The sequence below is a fragment of the Balearica regulorum genome, chromosome 9 (assembly GCF_011004875.1).
Source record: "Balearica regulorum gibbericeps isolate bBalReg1 chromosome 9, bBalReg1.pri, whole genome shotgun sequence".
NCBI lineage: Eukaryota > Metazoa > Chordata > Aves > Gruiformes > Gruidae > Balearica > Balearica regulorum.
The window spans coordinates 2,912,150-2,926,019 of NC_046192.1; the positions used below are offsets into that span (position 1 = coordinate 2,912,150).

The following is a 13,870-nucleotide window of genomic DNA, read 5'->3' on the forward strand; positions in this document are numbered from 1 at the left end:
ACAGCACCCGTCTTCGGGGACACCCAACACCCTCACGCACCCACACAGACACCCACAGCGACACCACCACCACCACCCCCCCGAAACGCCCCACAACAAAATGCCAGATGGGGGGGCGCCCCCCGAGCCCCCCCCCAAAAGCAAAAGCCTACAGCACCCGGTATTCCCAGGCGGTCTCCCATCCAAGTACTAACCGGGCCCGACCCTGCTTAGCTTCCGAGATCAGACGAGATCGGGCGTTCTCAGGGTGGTATGGCCGTAGGCACCCCTGGCCCCCACAGCACCCGTCTTCGGGGACACCCAACACCCTCACGCACCCACACAGACACCCACAGCGACACCACCACCACCACCACCCCCCCCGAAACGCCCCACAACAAAATGCCAGACGGGGACGGGGACGACGGGACGGAGGAGATCGGAACGGGGGGGCGCCCCCCGAGCCCCCCCCCAAAAGCAAAAGCCTACAGCACCCGGTATTCCCAGGCGGTCTCCCATCCAAGTACTAACCGGGCCCGACCCTGCTTAGCTTCCGAGATCAGACGAGATCGGGCGTTCTCAGGGTGGTATGGCCGTAGGCACCCCTGGCCCCCACAGCACCCGTCTTCGGGGACACCCAACACCCTCACGCACCCACACAGACACCCACAGCGACACCACCACCACCACCCCCCCGAAACGCCCCACAACAAAACGCCAGACGGGAGGACGGGGGAGATCGGAACGGGGGGGGCGCCCCCCCGAGCCCCCCCCCAAAAGCAAAAGCCTACAGCACCCGGTATTCCCAGGCGGTCTCCCATCCAAGTACTAACCGGGCCCGACCCTGCTTAGCTTCCGAGATCAGACGAGATCGGGCGTTCTCAGGGTGGTATGGCCGTAGGCACCCCTGGCCCCCACAGCACCCGTCTTCGGGGACACCCAACACCCTCACGCACCCACACAGACACCCACAGCGACACCACCACCACCACCACCCCCCCGAAACGCCCCACAACAAAACGCCAGACGGGAGGACGGGGGAGATCGGAACGGGGGGGCGCCCCCCGAGCCCCCCCCCAAAAGCAAAAGCCTACAGCACCCGGTATTCCCAGGCGGTCTCCCCTCCAAGTACTAACCGGGCCCGACCCTGCTTAGCTTCCGAGATCAGACGAGATCGGGCGTTCTCAGGGTGGTATGGCCGTAGGCACCCCTGGCCCCCACAGCACCCGTCTTCGGGGACACCCAACACCCTCACGCACCCACACAGACACCCACAGCGACACCACCACCACCACCACCACCCCCCGAAACGCCCCACAACAAAACGCCAGACGGGGGGGCGCCCCCCGAGCCCCCCCCCAAAAGCAAAAGCCTACAGCACCCGGTATTCCCAGGCGGTCTCCCATCCAAGTACTAACCGGGCCCGACCCTGCTTAGCTTCCGAGATCAGACGAGATCGGGCGTTCTCAGGGTGGTATGGCCGTAGGCACCCCTGGCCCCCACAGCACCCGTCTTCGGGGACACCCAACACCCTCACGCACCCACACAGACACCCACAGCGACACCACCACCACCACCACCCCCCGAAACGCCCCACAACAAAACGCCAGACGGGGACGGGGACGACGACGACGACGGAGGAGATCGGAACGGGGGGGCGCCCCCCGAGCCCCCCCCCCAAAAGCAAAAGCCTACAGCACCCGGTATTCCCAGGCGGTCTCCCATCCAAGTACTAACCGGGCCCGACCCTGCTTAGCTTCCGAGATCAGACGAGATCGGGCGTTCTCAGGGTGGTATGGCCGTAGGCACCCCTGGCCCCCACAGCACCCGTCTTCGGGGACACCCAACACCCTCACGCACCCACACAGACACCCACAGCGACACCACCACCACCACCACCCCCCCGAAACGCCCCACAACAAAACGCCAGACGGGGGGGCGCCCCCCGAGCCCCCCCCCCAAAAGCAAAAGCCTACAGCACCCGGTATTCCCAGGCGGTCTCCCATCCAAGTACTAACCGGGCCCGACCCTGCTTAGCTTCCGAGATCAGACGAGATCGGGCGTTCTCAGGGTGGTATGGCCGTAGGCACCCCTGGCCCCCACAGCACCCGTCTTCGGGGACACCCAACACCCTCACGCACCCACACAGACACCCACAGCGACACCACCACCACCACCACCCCCCCGAAACGCCCCACAACAAAATGCCAGATGGGGGGGCGCCCCCCGAGCCCCCCCCCAAAAGCAAAAGCCGACAGCACCCGGTATTCCCAGGCGGTCTCCCATCCAAGTACTAACCGGGCCCGACCCTGCTTAGCTTCCGAGATCAGACGAGATCGGGCGTTCTCAGGGTGGTATGGCCGTAGGCACCCCTGGCCCCCACAGCACCCGTCTTCGGGGACACCCAACACCCTCACGCACCCACACAGACACCCACAGCGACACCACCACCACCACCCCCCCGAAACGCCCCACAACAAAACGCCAGACGGGGACGGGGACGACGGGACGGAGGAGATCGGAACGGGGGGGCGCCCCCCGAGCCCCCCCCCAAAAGCAAAAGCCTACAGCACCCGGTATTCCCAGGCGGTCTCCCATCCAAGTACTAACCGGGCCCGACCCTGCTTAGCTTCCGAGATCAGACGAGATCGGGCGTTCTCAGGGTGGTATGGCCGTAGGCACCCCTGGCCCCCACAGCACCCGTCTTCGGGGACACCCAACACCCTCACGCACCCACACAGACACCCACAGCGACACCACCACCACCACCACCACCCCCCGAAACGCCCCACAACAAAACGCCAGACGGGAGGACGGGGGAGATCGGAACAGGGGGGCGCCCCCGAGCCCCCCCCCAAAAGCAAAAGCCTACAGCACCCGGTATTCCCAGGCGGTCTCCCATCCAAGTACTAACCGGGCCCGACCCTGCTTAGCTTCCGAGATCAGACGAGATCGGGCGTTCTCAGGGTGGTATGGCCGTAGGCACCCCTGGCCCCCACAGCACCCGTCTTCGGGGACACCCAACACCCTCACGCACCCACACAGACACCCACAGCGACACCACCACCACCACCACCCCGAAACGCCCCACAACAAAACGCCAGACGGGAGGACGGGGGAGATCGGAACGGGGGGGCGCCCCCCGAGCCCCCCCCCCAAAAGCAAAAGCCTACAGCACCCGGTATTCCCAGGCGGTCTCCCATCCAAGTACTAACCGGGCCCGACCCTGCTTAGCTTCCGAGATCAGACGAGATCGGGCGTTCTCAGGGTGGTATGGCCGTAGGCACCCCTGGCCCCCACAGCACCCGTCTTCGGGGACACCCAACACCCTCACGCACCCACACAGACACCCACAGCGACACCACCACCACCACCACCCCGAAACGCCCCACAACAAAACGCCAGATGGGGGGGCGCCCCCCGAGCCCCCCCCCAAAAGCAAAAGCCTACAGCACCCGGTATTCCCAGGCGGTCTCCCATCCAAGTACTAACCGGGCCCGACCCTGCTTAGCTTCCGAGATCAGACGAGATCGGGCGTTCTCAGGGTGGTATGGCCGTAGGCACCCCTGGCCCCCACAGCACCCGTCTTCGGGGACACCCAACACCCTCACGCACCCACACAGACACCCACAGCGACACCACCACCACCACCACCACCCCCCCGAAACGCCCCACAACAAAACGCCAGACGGGGACGGGGACGACGGGACGGAGGAGATCGGAACGGGGGGGCGCCCCCCGAGCCCCCCCCCCAAAAGCAAAAGCCTACAGCACCCGGTATTCCCAGGCGGTCTCCCATCCAAGTACTAACCGGGCCCGACCCTGCTTAGCTTCCGAGATCAGACGAGATCGGGCGTTCTCAGGGTGGTATGGCCGTAGGCACCCCTGGCCCCCACAGCACCCGTCTTCGGGGACACCCAACACCCTCACGCACCCACACAGACACCCACAGCGACACCACCACCACCACCACCACCCCCCGAAACGCCCCACAACAAAACGCCAGACGGGAGGACGGGGGAGATCGGAACGGGGGGGCGCCCCCGAGCCCCCCCCCAAAAGCAAAAGCCTACAGCACCCGGTATTCCCAGGCGGTCTCCCATCCAAGTACTAACCGGGCCCGACCCTGCTTAGCTTCCGAGATCAGACGAGATCGGGCGTTCTCAGGGTGGTATGGCCGTAGGCACCCCTGGCCCCCACAGCACCCGTCTTCGGGGACACCCAACACCCTCACGCACCCACACAGACACCCACAGCGACACCACCACCACCACCACCACCCCCCGAAACGCCCCACAACAAAATGCCAGACGGGGACGGGGACGACGACGACGACGGAGGAGATCGGAACGGGGGGGCGCCCCCTGAGCCCCCCCCCAAAAGCAAAAGCCTACAGCACCCGGTATTCCCAGGCGGTCTCCCATCCAAGTACTAACCGGGCCCGACCCTGCTTAGCTTCCGAGATCAGACGAGATCGGGCGTTCTCAGGGTGGTATGGCCGTAGGCACCCCTGGCCCCCACAGCACCCGTCTTCGGGGACACCCAACACCCTCACGCACCCACACAGACACCCACAGCGACACCACCACCACCACCACCACCCCCCGAAACGCCCCACAACAAAACGCCAGACGGGAGGACGGGGGAGATCGGAACGGGGGGGCGCCCCCCGAGCCCCCCCCCAAAAGCAAAAGCCTACAGCACCCGGTATTCCCAGGCGGTCTCCCATCCAAGTACTAACCGGGCCCGACCCTGCTTAGCTTCCGAGATCAGACGAGATCGGGCGTTCTCAGGGTGGTATGGCCGTAGGCACCCCTGGCCCCCACAGCACCCGTCTTCGGGGACACCCAACACCCTCACGCACCCACACAGACACCCACAGCGACACCACCACCACCACCACCCCCCCTGAAACGCCCCACAACAAAACGCCAGACGGGGACGGGGACGACGGGACGGAGGAGATCGGAACGGGGGGGCGCCCCCCGAGCCCCCCCCCAAAAGCAAAAGCCTACAGCACCCGGTATTCCCAGGCGGTCTCCCATCCAAGTACTAACCGGGCCCGACCCTGCTTAGCTTCCGAGATCAGACGAGATCGGGCGTTCTCAGGGTGGTATGGCCGTAGGCACCCCTGGCCCCCACAGCACCCGTCTTCGGGGACACCCAACACCCTCACGCACCCACACAGACACCCACAGCGACACCACCACCACCACCACCCCCCCCCGAAACGCCCCACAACAAAACGCCAGACGGGGGGGCGCCCCCCGAGCCCCCCCCCAAAAGCAAAAGCCTACAGCACCCGGTATTCCCAGGCGGTCTCCCATCCAAGTACTAACCGGGCCCGACCCTGCTTAGCTTCCGAGATCAGACGAGATCGGGCGTTCTCAGGGTGGTATGGCCGTAGGCACCCCTGGCCCCCACAGCACCCGTCTTCGGGGACACCCAACACCCTCACGCACCCACACAGACACCCACAGCGACACCACCACCACCACCACCACCCCCCCAAAACGCCCCACAACAAAACGCCAGACGGGGACGGGGACGGGGACGACGACGACGACGGAGGAGATCGGAACGGGGGGGCGCCCCCCCCGCCCCCCCCCCCAAAAGCAAAAGCCTACAGCACCCGGTATTCCCAGGCGGTCTCCCATCCAAGTACTAACCGGGCCCGACCCTGCTTAGCTTCCGAGATCAGACGAGATCGGGCGTTCTCAGGGTGGTATGGCCGTAGGCACCCCTGGCCCCCACAGCACCCGTCTTCGGGGACACCCAACACCCTCACGCACCCACACAGACACCCACAGCGACACCACCACCACCACCACCACCCCCCCGAAACGCCCCACAACAAAATGCCAGACGGGGACGGGGACGACGGGACGGAGGAGATCGGAACGGGGGGGCGCCCCCCGAGCCCCCCCCCAAAAGCAAAAGCCTACAGCACCCGGTATTCCCAGGCGGTCTCCCATCCAAGTACTAACCGGGCCCGACCCTGCTTAGCTTCCGAGATCAGACGAGATCGGGCGTTCTCAGGGTGGTATGGCCGTAGGCACCCCTGGCCCCCACAGCACCCGTCTTCGGGGACACCCAACACCCTCACGCACCCACACAGACACCCACAGCGACACCACCACCACCACCACCCCCCCCTGAAACGCCCCACAACAAAACGCCAGACGGGGACGGGGACGGGGACGACGGGACGGAGGAGATCGGAACGGGGGGGCGCCCCCCGAGGCCCCCCCCCCCCAAAAGCAAAAGCCTACAGCACCCGGTATTCCCAGGCGGTCTCCCATCCAAGTACTAACCGGGCCCGACCCTGCTTAGCTTCCGAGATCAGACGAGATCGGGCGTTCTCAGGGTGGTATGGCCGTAGGCACCCCTGGCCCCCACAGCACCCGTCTTCGGGGACACCCAACACCCTCACGCACCCACACAGACACCCACAGCGACACCACCACCACCACCACCACCCCCCCGAAACGCCCCACAACAAAACGCCAGACGGGGACGGGGACGACGGGACGGAGGAGATCGGAACGGGGGGGCGCCCCCCGAGCCCCCCCCCAAAAGCAAAAGCCTACAGCACCCGGTATTCCCAGGCGGTCTCCCATCCAAGTACTAACCGGGCCCGACCCTGCTTAGCTTCCGAGATCAGACGAGATCGGGCGTTCTCAGGGTGGTATGGCCGTAGGCACCCCTGGCCCCCACAGCACCCGTCTTCGGGGACACCCAACACCCTCACGCACCCACACAGACACCCACAGCGACACCACCACCACCACCACCCCCGAAACGCCCCACAACAAAACGCCAGACGGGGGGGCGCCCCCCGAGCCCCCCCCAAAAGCAAAAGCCTACAGCACCCGGTATTCCCAGGCGGTCTCCCATCCAAGTACTAACCGGGCCCGACCCTGCTTAGCTTCCGAGATCAGACGAGATCGGGCGTTCTCAGGGTGGTATGGCCGTAGGCACCCCTGGCCCCCACAGCACCCGTCTTCGGGGACACCCAACACCCTCACGCACCCACACAGACACCCACAGCGACACCACCACCACCACCACCACCCCCCCAAAACGCCCCACAACAAAACGCCAGACGGGGGGACGGGGACGACGACGACGACGGAGGAGATCGGAACGGGGGGGCGCCCCCCGAGCCCCCCCCCCAAAAGCAAAAGCCTACAGCACCCGGTATTCCCAGGCGGTCTCCCATCCAAGTACTAACCGGGCCCGACCCTGCTTAGCTTCCGAGATCAGACGAGATCGGGCGTTCTCAGGGTGGTATGGCCGTAGGCACCCCTGGCCCCCACAGCACCCGTCTTCGGGGACACCCAACACCCTCACGCACCCACACAGACACCCACAGCGACACCACCACCACCACCACCACCCCCCCGAAACGCCCCACAACAAAACGCCAGACGGGGACGGGACGGGGGAGATCGGAACGGGGGGGCGCCCCCCGAGCCCCCCCCCAAAAGCAAAAGCCTACAGCACCCGGTATTCCCAGGCGGTCTCCCATCCAAGTACTAACCGGGCCCGACCCTGCTTAGCTTCCGAGATCAGACGAGATCGGGCGTTCTCAGGGTGGTATGGCCGTAGGCACCCCTGGCCCCCACAGCACCCGTCTTCGGGGACACCCAACACCCTCACGCACCCACACAGACACCCACAGCGACACCACCACCACCACCCCCCCGAAACGCCCCACAACAAAATGCCAGACGGGGGACGGGGACGACGGGACGGAGGAGATCGGAACGGGGGGGCGCCCCCCGAGCCCCCCCCCAAAAGCAAAAGCCTACAGCACCCGGTATTCCCAGGCGGTCTCCCATCCAAGTACTAACCGGGCCCGACCCTGCTTAGCTTCCGAGATCAGACGAGATCGGGCGTTCTCAGGGTGGTATGGCCGTAGGCACCCCTGGCCCCCACAGCACCCGTCTTCGGGGACACCCAACACCCTCACGCACCCACACAGACACCCACAGCGACACCACCACCACCACCACCACCCCCCCAAAACGCCCCACAACAAAACGCCAGACGGGGGGGCGCCCCCCGAGCCCCCCCCCAAAAGCAAAAGCCTACAGCACCCGGTATTCCCAGGCGGTCTCCCATCCAAGTACTAACCGGGCCCGACCCTGCTTAGCTTCCGAGATCAGACGAGATCGGGCGTTCTCAGGGTGGTATGGCCGTAGGCACCCCTGGCCCCCACAGCACCCGTCTTCGGGGACACCCAACACCCTCACGCACCCACACAGACACCCACAGCGACACCACCACCACCACCACCCCCCCCGAAACGCCCCACAACAAAACGCCAGACGGGGGGGCGCCCCCCGAGCCCCCCCCCAAAAGCAAAAGCCTACAGCACCCGGTATTCCCAGGCGGTCTCCCATCCAAGTACTAACCGGGCCCGACCCTGCTTAGCTTCCGAGATCAGACGAGATCGGGCGTTCTCAGGGTGGTATGGCCGTAGGCACCCCTGGCCCCCACAGCACCCGTCTTCGGGGACACCCAACACCCTCACGCACCCACACAGACACCCACAGCGACACCACCACCACCACCACCCCGAAACGCCCCACAACAAAACGCCAGACGGGGGGGGCCCCCCCCGAGCCCCCCCCCAAAAGCAAAAGCCTACAGCACCCGGTATTCCCAGGCGGTCTCCCATCCAAGTACTAACCGGGCCCGACCCTGCTTAGCTTCCGAGATCAGACGAGATCGGGCGTTCTCAGGGTGGTATGGCCGTAGGCACCCCTGGCCCCCACAGCACCCGTCTTCGGGGACACCCAACACCCTCACGCACCCACACAGACACCCACAGCGACACCACCACCACCACCACCACCCCCCCGAAACGCCCCACAACCAACCCGCCAGACGGGGGGGGCGCCCCCCGACCCCCCCCCCAAAAGCAAAAGCCTACAGCACCCGGTATTCCCAGGCGGTCTCCCATCCAAGTACTAACCGGGCCCGACCCTGCTTAGCTTCCGAGATCAGACGAGATCGGGCGTTCTCAGGGTGGTATGGCCGTAGGCACCCCTGGCCCCCACAGCACCCGTCTTCGGGGACACCCAACACCCTCACGCACCCACACAGACACCCACAGCGACACCACCACCACCACCCCCCCAAAACGCCCCACAACAAAACGCCAGACGGGGGGGCCCCCCCCCCGAGCCCCCCCCCCCCCAAAAGCAAAAGCCTACAGCACCCGGTATTCCCAGGCGGTCTCCCATCCAAGTACTAACCGGGCCCGACCCTGCTTAGCTTCCGAGATCAGACGAGATCGGGCGTTCTCAGGGTGGTATGGCCGTAGGCACCCCTGGCCCCCACAGCACCCGTCTTCGGGGACACCCAACACCCTCACGCACCCACACAGACACCCACAGCGACACCACCACCACCACCACCACCCCCCCGAAACGCCCCACAACAAAACGCCAGACGGGAGGACGGGGGAGATCGGAACGGGGGGGCGCCCCCCGAGCCCCCCCCCAAAAGCAAAAGCCTACAGCACCCGGTATTCCCAGGCGGTCTCCCATCCAAGTACTAACCGGGCCCGACCCTGCTTAGCTTCCGAGATCAGACGAGATCGGGCGTTCTCAGGGTGGTATGGCCGTAGGCACCCCTGGCCCCCACAGCACCCGTCTTCGGGGACACCCAACACCCTCACGCACCCACACAGACACCCACAGCGACACCACCACCACCACCCCCCCCGAAACGCCCCACAACAAAATGCCAGACGGGGGGACGGGGACGACGACGACGACGGAGGAGATCGGAACGGGGGGGCGCCCCCTGAGCCCCCCCCCAAAAGCAAAAGCCTACAGCACCCGGTATTCCCAGGCGGTCTCCCATCCAAGTACTAACCGGGCCCGACCCTGCTTAGCTTCCGAGATCAGACGAGATCGGGCGTTCTCAGGGTGGTATGGCCGTAGGCACCCCTGGCCCCCACAGCACCCGTCTTCGGGGACACCCAACACCCTCACGCACCCACACAGACACCCACAGCGACACCACCACCACCACCACCACCCCCCCAAAACGCCCCACAACAAAATGCCAGACGGGGGGACGGGGACGACGACGACGACGGAGGAGATCGGAACGGGGGGGCGCCCCCCCCCCCCCCCCCCAAAAGCAAAAGCCTACAGCACCCGGTATTCCCAGGCGGTCTCCCATCCAAGTACTAACCGGGCCCGACCCTGCTTAGCTTCCGAGATCAGACGAGATCGGGCGTTCTCAGGGTGGTATGGCCGTAGGCACCCCTGGCCCCCACAGCACCCGTCTTCGGGGACACCCAACACCCTCACGCACCCACACAGACACCCACAGCGACACCACCACCACCACCACCCCCCCCCGAAACGCCCCACAACAAAACGCCAGACGGGAGGACGGGGGAGATCGGAAGGGGGGGGCGCCCCCCGAGCCCCCCCCCAAAAGCAAAAGCCTACAGCACCCGGTATTCCCAGGCGGTCTCCCATCCAAGTACTAACCGGGCCCGACCCTGCTTAGCTTCCGAGATCAGACGAGATCGGGCGTTCTCAGGGTGGTATGGCCGTAGGCACCCCTGGCCCCCACAGCACCCGTCTTCGGGGACACCCAACACCCTCACGCACCCACACAGACACCCACAGCGACACCACCACCACCACCACCACCCCCCCGAAACGCCCCACAACAAAACGCCAGACGGGGGGGCGCCCCCCCGAGCCCCCCCCCAAAAGCAAAAGCCTACAGCACCCGGTATTCCCAGGCGGTCTCCCATCCAAGTACTAACCGGGCCCGACCCTGCTTAGCTTCCGAGATCAGACGAGATCGGGCGTTCTCAGGGTGGTATGGCCGTAGGCACCCCTGGCCCCCACAGCACCCGTCTTCGGGGACACCCAACACCCTCACGCACCCACACAGACACCCACAGCGACACCACCACCACCACCACCCCCCCTGAAACGCCCCACAACAAAACGCCAGACGGGAGGACGGGGGAGATCGGAACGGGGGGGCGCCCCCCGACCCCCCCCCCAAAAGCAAAAGCCTACAGCACCCGGTATTCCCAGGCGGTCTCCCATCCAAGTACTAACCGGGCCCGACCCTGCTTAGCTTCCGAGATCAGACGAGATCGGGCGTTCTCAGGGTGGTATGGCCGTAGGCACCCCTGGCCCCCACAGCACCCGTCTTCGGGGACACCCAACACCCTCACGCACCCACACAGACACCCACAGCGACACCACCACCACCACCCCCCCGAAACGCCCCACAACAAAATGCCAGACGGGGGGACGGGGACGACGACGACGACGGAGGAGATCGGAACGGGGGGGCGCCCCCTGAGCCCCCCCCCAAAAGCAAAAGCCTACAGCACCCGGTATTCCCAGGCGGTCTCCCATCCAAGTACTAACCGGGCCCGACCCTGCTTAGCTTCCGAGATCAGACGAGATCGGGCGTTCTCAGGGTGGTATGGCCGTAGGCACCCCTGGCCCCCACAGCACCCGTCTTCGGGGACACCCAACACCCTCACGCACCCACACAGACACCCACAGCGACACCACCACCACCACCCCCCCGAAACGCCCCACAACAAAATGCCAGACGGGGGGACGGGGACGACGACGACGACGGAGGAGATCGGAACGGGGGGGCGCCCCCCGAGCCCCCCCCCCAAAAGCAAAAGCCTACAGCACCCGGTATTCCCAGGCGGTCTCCCATCCAAGTACTAACCGGGCCCGACCCTGCTTAGCTTCCGAGATCAGACGAGATCGGGCGTTCTCAGGGTGGTATGGCCGTAGGCACCCCTGGCCCCCACAGCACCCGTCTTCGGGGACACCCAACACCCTCACGCACCCACACAGACACCCACAGCGACACCACCACCACCACCACCCCCCCCGAAACGCCCCACAACAAAACGCCAGACGGGAGGACGGGGGAGATCGGAACGGGGGGGCGCCCCCCGAGCCCCCCCCCAAAAGCAAAAGCCTACAGCACCCGGTATTCCCAGGCGGTCTCCCATCCAAGTACTAACCGGGCCCGACCCTGCTTAGCTTCCGAGATCAGACGAGATCGGGCGTTCTCAGGGTGGTATGGCCGTAGGCACCCCTGGCCCCCACAGCACCCGTCTTCGGGGACACCCAACACCCTCACGCACCCACACAGACACCCACAGCGACACCACCACCACCACCCCCCCCCCGAAACGCCCCACAACAAAACGCCAGACGGGAGGACGGGGGAGATCGGAACGGGGGGGCGCCCCCCGAGCCCCCCCCCAAAAGCAAAAGCCTACAGCACCCGGTATTCCCAGGCGGTCTCCCATCCAAGTACTAACCGGGCCCGACCCTGCTTAGCTTCCGAGATCAGACGAGATCGGGCGTTCTCAGGGTGGTATGGCCGTAGGCACCCCTGGCCCCCACAGCACCCGTCTTCGGGGACACCCAACACCCTCACGCACCCACACAGACACCCACAGCGACACCACCACCACCACCACCCCCCCCCCGAAACGCCCCACAACAAAACGCCAGACGGGAGGACGGGGGAGATCGGAACGGGGGGGCGCCCCCCGACCCCCCCCCCAAAAGCAAAAGCCTACAGCACCCGGTATTCCCAGGCGGTCTCCCATCCAAGTACTAACCGGGCCCGACCCTGCTTAGCTTCCGAGATCAGACGAGATCGGGCGTTCTCAGGGTGGTATGGCCGTAGGCACCCCTGGCCCCCACAGCACCCGTCTTCGGGGACACCCAACACCCTCACGCACCCACACAGACACCCACAGCGACACCACACCACCACCACCCCCCCGAAACGCCCCACAACAAAACGCCAGACGGGAGGACGGGGGAGATCGGAACGGGGGGGCGCCCCCCCAGCCCCCCCCCAAAAGCAAAAGCCAACAGCACCCGGTATTCCCAGGCGGTCTCCCATCCAAGTACTAACCGGGCCCGACCCTGCTTAGCTTCCGAGATCAGACGAGATCGGGCGTTCTCAGGGTGGTATGGCCGTAGGCACCCCTGGCCCCCACAGCACCCGTCTTCGGGGACACCCAACACCCTCACGCACCCACACAGACACCCACAGCGACACCACCACCACCACCACCACCCCCCCGAAACGCCCCACAACAAAACGCCAGACGGGAGGACGGGGGAGATCGGAACGGGGGGGCGCCCCCCGAGCCCCCCCCCAAAAGCAAAAGCCTACAGCACCCGGTATTCCCAGGCGGTCTCCCATCCAAGTACTAACCGGGCCCGACCCTGCTTAGCTTCCGAGATCAGACGAGATCGGGCGTTCTCAGGGTGGTATGGCCGTAGGCACCCCTGGCCCCCACAGCACCCGTCTTCGGGGACACCCAACACCCTCACGCACCCACACAGACACCCACAGCGACACCACCACCACCACCACCACCCCCCCGAAACGCCCCACAACAAAACGCCAGACGGGAGGACGGGGGAGATCGGAACGGGGGGGCGCCCCCCGAGCCCCCCCCCAAAAGCAAAAGCCTACAGCACCCTGGTATTCCCAGGCGGTCTCCCATCCAAGTACTAACCGGGCCCGACCCTGCTTAGCTTCCGAGATCAGACGAGATCGGGCGTTCTCAGGGTGGTATGGCCGTAGGCACCCCTGGCCCCCACAGCACCCGTCTTCGGGGACACCCAACACCCTCACGCACCCACACAGACACCCACAGCGACACCACCACCACCACCCCCCCGAAACGCCCCACAACAAAATGCCAGACGGGGGACGGGGACGACGACGACGACGGAGGAGATCGGAACGGGGGGGCGCCCCCCGAGCCCCCCCCCCAAAAGCAAAAGCCTACAGCACCCGGTATTCCCAGGCGGTCTCCCATCCAAGTACTAAC

General features: G+C 66.0%; 46 non-coding genes across 46 annotated transcripts in view; all 46 read right to left on the reverse strand.

Annotated features, from left to right (window-relative positions):
* Window positions 1–145: 145 nt before the first annotated feature.
* LOC142603106 (5S ribosomal RNA) lies at window positions 146–264 on the reverse strand. The gene has a single exon (XR_012836981.1). It is a non-coding gene; the product is annotated as a 5S ribosomal RNA (ribosomal RNA).
* A 197-nt stretch (window positions 265–461) lies between these two features.
* Window positions 462–580, reverse strand: LOC142603107 (5S ribosomal RNA). Its single transcript, XR_012836982.1, has one exon. It is a non-coding gene; the product is annotated as a 5S ribosomal RNA (ribosomal RNA).
* A 183-nt stretch (window positions 581–763) lies between these two features.
* On the reverse strand, window positions 764–882 carry LOC142603108 (5S ribosomal RNA). Its single transcript, XR_012836983.1, has one exon. It is a non-coding gene; the product is annotated as a 5S ribosomal RNA (ribosomal RNA).
* Window positions 883–1,066: 184 nt separating this feature from the next.
* Window positions 1,067–1,185, reverse strand: LOC142603061 (5S ribosomal RNA). Its single transcript, XR_012836935.1, has one exon. It is a non-coding gene; the product is annotated as a 5S ribosomal RNA (ribosomal RNA).
* Window positions 1,186–1,348: 163 nt separating this feature from the next.
* Window positions 1,349–1,467, reverse strand: LOC142603109 (5S ribosomal RNA). The gene has a single exon (XR_012836984.1). It is a non-coding gene; the product is annotated as a 5S ribosomal RNA (ribosomal RNA).
* Window positions 1,468–1,667: 200 nt separating this feature from the next.
* Window positions 1,668–1,786, reverse strand: LOC142603110 (5S ribosomal RNA). The gene has a single exon (XR_012836985.1). It is a non-coding gene; the product is annotated as a 5S ribosomal RNA (ribosomal RNA).
* A 162-nt stretch (window positions 1,787–1,948) lies between these two features.
* Window positions 1,949–2,067, reverse strand: LOC142603111 (5S ribosomal RNA). Its single transcript, XR_012836986.1, has one exon. It is a non-coding gene; the product is annotated as a 5S ribosomal RNA (ribosomal RNA).
* Window positions 2,068–2,228: 161 nt separating this feature from the next.
* LOC142603060 (5S ribosomal RNA) lies at window positions 2,229–2,347 on the reverse strand. The gene has a single exon (XR_012836934.1). It is a non-coding gene; the product is annotated as a 5S ribosomal RNA (ribosomal RNA).
* A 193-nt stretch (window positions 2,348–2,540) lies between these two features.
* On the reverse strand, window positions 2,541–2,659 carry LOC142603112 (5S ribosomal RNA). The gene has a single exon (XR_012836987.1). It is a non-coding gene; the product is annotated as a 5S ribosomal RNA (ribosomal RNA).
* A 185-nt stretch (window positions 2,660–2,844) lies between these two features.
* On the reverse strand, window positions 2,845–2,963 carry LOC142603114 (5S ribosomal RNA). Its single transcript, XR_012836989.1, has one exon. It is a non-coding gene; the product is annotated as a 5S ribosomal RNA (ribosomal RNA).
* A 182-nt stretch (window positions 2,964–3,145) lies between these two features.
* On the reverse strand, window positions 3,146–3,264 carry LOC142603115 (5S ribosomal RNA). Its single transcript, XR_012836990.1, has one exon. It is a non-coding gene; the product is annotated as a 5S ribosomal RNA (ribosomal RNA).
* A 158-nt stretch (window positions 3,265–3,422) lies between these two features.
* LOC142603116 (5S ribosomal RNA) lies at window positions 3,423–3,541 on the reverse strand. Its single transcript, XR_012836991.1, has one exon. It is a non-coding gene; the product is annotated as a 5S ribosomal RNA (ribosomal RNA).
* Window positions 3,542–3,741: 200 nt separating this feature from the next.
* Window positions 3,742–3,860, reverse strand: LOC142603117 (5S ribosomal RNA). Its single transcript, XR_012836992.1, has one exon. It is a non-coding gene; the product is annotated as a 5S ribosomal RNA (ribosomal RNA).
* Window positions 3,861–4,045: 185 nt separating this feature from the next.
* LOC142603118 (5S ribosomal RNA) lies at window positions 4,046–4,164 on the reverse strand. Its single transcript, XR_012836993.1, has one exon. It is a non-coding gene; the product is annotated as a 5S ribosomal RNA (ribosomal RNA).
* A 202-nt stretch (window positions 4,165–4,366) lies between these two features.
* On the reverse strand, window positions 4,367–4,485 carry LOC142603016 (5S ribosomal RNA). The gene has a single exon (XR_012836887.1). It is a non-coding gene; the product is annotated as a 5S ribosomal RNA (ribosomal RNA).
* Window positions 4,486–4,671: 186 nt separating this feature from the next.
* On the reverse strand, window positions 4,672–4,790 carry LOC142603017 (5S ribosomal RNA). Its single transcript, XR_012836888.1, has one exon. It is a non-coding gene; the product is annotated as a 5S ribosomal RNA (ribosomal RNA).
* A 197-nt stretch (window positions 4,791–4,987) lies between these two features.
* Window positions 4,988–5,106, reverse strand: LOC142603018 (5S ribosomal RNA). Its single transcript, XR_012836890.1, has one exon. It is a non-coding gene; the product is annotated as a 5S ribosomal RNA (ribosomal RNA).
* A 163-nt stretch (window positions 5,107–5,269) lies between these two features.
* On the reverse strand, window positions 5,270–5,388 carry LOC142603019 (5S ribosomal RNA). Its single transcript, XR_012836891.1, has one exon. It is a non-coding gene; the product is annotated as a 5S ribosomal RNA (ribosomal RNA).
* Window positions 5,389–5,599: 211 nt separating this feature from the next.
* Window positions 5,600–5,718, reverse strand: LOC142603020 (5S ribosomal RNA). The gene has a single exon (XR_012836892.1). It is a non-coding gene; the product is annotated as a 5S ribosomal RNA (ribosomal RNA).
* A 199-nt stretch (window positions 5,719–5,917) lies between these two features.
* On the reverse strand, window positions 5,918–6,036 carry LOC142603022 (5S ribosomal RNA). The gene has a single exon (XR_012836894.1). It is a non-coding gene; the product is annotated as a 5S ribosomal RNA (ribosomal RNA).
* Window positions 6,037–6,244: 208 nt separating this feature from the next.
* Window positions 6,245–6,363, reverse strand: LOC142603023 (5S ribosomal RNA). Its single transcript, XR_012836895.1, has one exon. It is a non-coding gene; the product is annotated as a 5S ribosomal RNA (ribosomal RNA).
* A 199-nt stretch (window positions 6,364–6,562) lies between these two features.
* Window positions 6,563–6,681, reverse strand: LOC142603024 (5S ribosomal RNA). Its single transcript, XR_012836896.1, has one exon. It is a non-coding gene; the product is annotated as a 5S ribosomal RNA (ribosomal RNA).
* A 158-nt stretch (window positions 6,682–6,839) lies between these two features.
* Window positions 6,840–6,958, reverse strand: LOC142603025 (5S ribosomal RNA). Its single transcript, XR_012836897.1, has one exon. It is a non-coding gene; the product is annotated as a 5S ribosomal RNA (ribosomal RNA).
* A 206-nt stretch (window positions 6,959–7,164) lies between these two features.
* LOC142603026 (5S ribosomal RNA) lies at window positions 7,165–7,283 on the reverse strand. Its single transcript, XR_012836898.1, has one exon. It is a non-coding gene; the product is annotated as a 5S ribosomal RNA (ribosomal RNA).
* Window positions 7,284–7,473: 190 nt separating this feature from the next.
* Window positions 7,474–7,592, reverse strand: LOC142603027 (5S ribosomal RNA). Its single transcript, XR_012836899.1, has one exon. It is a non-coding gene; the product is annotated as a 5S ribosomal RNA (ribosomal RNA).
* Window positions 7,593–7,786: 194 nt separating this feature from the next.
* On the reverse strand, window positions 7,787–7,905 carry LOC142603028 (5S ribosomal RNA). Its single transcript, XR_012836900.1, has one exon. It is a non-coding gene; the product is annotated as a 5S ribosomal RNA (ribosomal RNA).
* A 164-nt stretch (window positions 7,906–8,069) lies between these two features.
* Window positions 8,070–8,188, reverse strand: LOC142603029 (5S ribosomal RNA). Its single transcript, XR_012836901.1, has one exon. It is a non-coding gene; the product is annotated as a 5S ribosomal RNA (ribosomal RNA).
* A 162-nt stretch (window positions 8,189–8,350) lies between these two features.
* LOC142603030 (5S ribosomal RNA) lies at window positions 8,351–8,469 on the reverse strand. The gene has a single exon (XR_012836902.1). It is a non-coding gene; the product is annotated as a 5S ribosomal RNA (ribosomal RNA).
* Window positions 8,470–8,628: 159 nt separating this feature from the next.
* On the reverse strand, window positions 8,629–8,747 carry LOC142603031 (5S ribosomal RNA). The gene has a single exon (XR_012836903.1). It is a non-coding gene; the product is annotated as a 5S ribosomal RNA (ribosomal RNA).
* Window positions 8,748–8,913: 166 nt separating this feature from the next.
* Window positions 8,914–9,032, reverse strand: LOC142603033 (5S ribosomal RNA). The gene has a single exon (XR_012836906.1). It is a non-coding gene; the product is annotated as a 5S ribosomal RNA (ribosomal RNA).
* A 164-nt stretch (window positions 9,033–9,196) lies between these two features.
* Window positions 9,197–9,315, reverse strand: LOC142603034 (5S ribosomal RNA). The gene has a single exon (XR_012836907.1). It is a non-coding gene; the product is annotated as a 5S ribosomal RNA (ribosomal RNA).
* A 187-nt stretch (window positions 9,316–9,502) lies between these two features.
* On the reverse strand, window positions 9,503–9,621 carry LOC142603035 (5S ribosomal RNA). Its single transcript, XR_012836908.1, has one exon. It is a non-coding gene; the product is annotated as a 5S ribosomal RNA (ribosomal RNA).
* A 200-nt stretch (window positions 9,622–9,821) lies between these two features.
* LOC142603036 (5S ribosomal RNA) lies at window positions 9,822–9,940 on the reverse strand. Its single transcript, XR_012836909.1, has one exon. It is a non-coding gene; the product is annotated as a 5S ribosomal RNA (ribosomal RNA).
* Window positions 9,941–10,145: 205 nt separating this feature from the next.
* On the reverse strand, window positions 10,146–10,264 carry LOC142603037 (5S ribosomal RNA). Its single transcript, XR_012836910.1, has one exon. It is a non-coding gene; the product is annotated as a 5S ribosomal RNA (ribosomal RNA).
* A 186-nt stretch (window positions 10,265–10,450) lies between these two features.
* On the reverse strand, window positions 10,451–10,569 carry LOC142603038 (5S ribosomal RNA). The gene has a single exon (XR_012836911.1). It is a non-coding gene; the product is annotated as a 5S ribosomal RNA (ribosomal RNA).
* A 165-nt stretch (window positions 10,570–10,734) lies between these two features.
* LOC142603040 (5S ribosomal RNA) lies at window positions 10,735–10,853 on the reverse strand. The gene has a single exon (XR_012836912.1). It is a non-coding gene; the product is annotated as a 5S ribosomal RNA (ribosomal RNA).
* Window positions 10,854–11,038: 185 nt separating this feature from the next.
* Window positions 11,039–11,157, reverse strand: LOC142603041 (5S ribosomal RNA). Its single transcript, XR_012836913.1, has one exon. It is a non-coding gene; the product is annotated as a 5S ribosomal RNA (ribosomal RNA).
* Window positions 11,158–11,356: 199 nt separating this feature from the next.
* LOC142603042 (5S ribosomal RNA) lies at window positions 11,357–11,475 on the reverse strand. Its single transcript, XR_012836914.1, has one exon. It is a non-coding gene; the product is annotated as a 5S ribosomal RNA (ribosomal RNA).
* Window positions 11,476–11,675: 200 nt separating this feature from the next.
* LOC142603043 (5S ribosomal RNA) lies at window positions 11,676–11,794 on the reverse strand. Its single transcript, XR_012836915.1, has one exon. It is a non-coding gene; the product is annotated as a 5S ribosomal RNA (ribosomal RNA).
* A 185-nt stretch (window positions 11,795–11,979) lies between these two features.
* LOC142603045 (5S ribosomal RNA) lies at window positions 11,980–12,098 on the reverse strand. The gene has a single exon (XR_012836917.1). It is a non-coding gene; the product is annotated as a 5S ribosomal RNA (ribosomal RNA).
* Window positions 12,099–12,282: 184 nt separating this feature from the next.
* LOC142603046 (5S ribosomal RNA) lies at window positions 12,283–12,401 on the reverse strand. Its single transcript, XR_012836918.1, has one exon. It is a non-coding gene; the product is annotated as a 5S ribosomal RNA (ribosomal RNA).
* A 187-nt stretch (window positions 12,402–12,588) lies between these two features.
* LOC142603047 (5S ribosomal RNA) lies at window positions 12,589–12,707 on the reverse strand. The gene has a single exon (XR_012836919.1). It is a non-coding gene; the product is annotated as a 5S ribosomal RNA (ribosomal RNA).
* A 183-nt stretch (window positions 12,708–12,890) lies between these two features.
* On the reverse strand, window positions 12,891–13,009 carry LOC142603057 (5S ribosomal RNA). The gene has a single exon (XR_012836930.1). It is a non-coding gene; the product is annotated as a 5S ribosomal RNA (ribosomal RNA).
* Window positions 13,010–13,196: 187 nt separating this feature from the next.
* On the reverse strand, window positions 13,197–13,315 carry LOC142603048 (5S ribosomal RNA). Its single transcript, XR_012836920.1, has one exon. It is a non-coding gene; the product is annotated as a 5S ribosomal RNA (ribosomal RNA).
* Window positions 13,316–13,502: 187 nt separating this feature from the next.
* On the reverse strand, window positions 13,503–13,622 carry LOC142603056 (5S ribosomal RNA). The gene has a single exon (XR_012836929.1). It is a non-coding gene; the product is annotated as a 5S ribosomal RNA (ribosomal RNA).
* Window positions 13,623–13,821: 199 nt separating this feature from the next.
* LOC142603049 (5S ribosomal RNA) overlaps window positions 13,822–13,870 on the reverse strand; it is a 119-nt gene continuing 70 nt past the window's right edge. The window contains exon 1 of the ribosomal RNA XR_012836921.1: window positions 13,822–13,870. This exon is cut by the window's right edge and continues 70 nt beyond it. This is a non-coding gene — a ribosomal RNA (5S ribosomal RNA).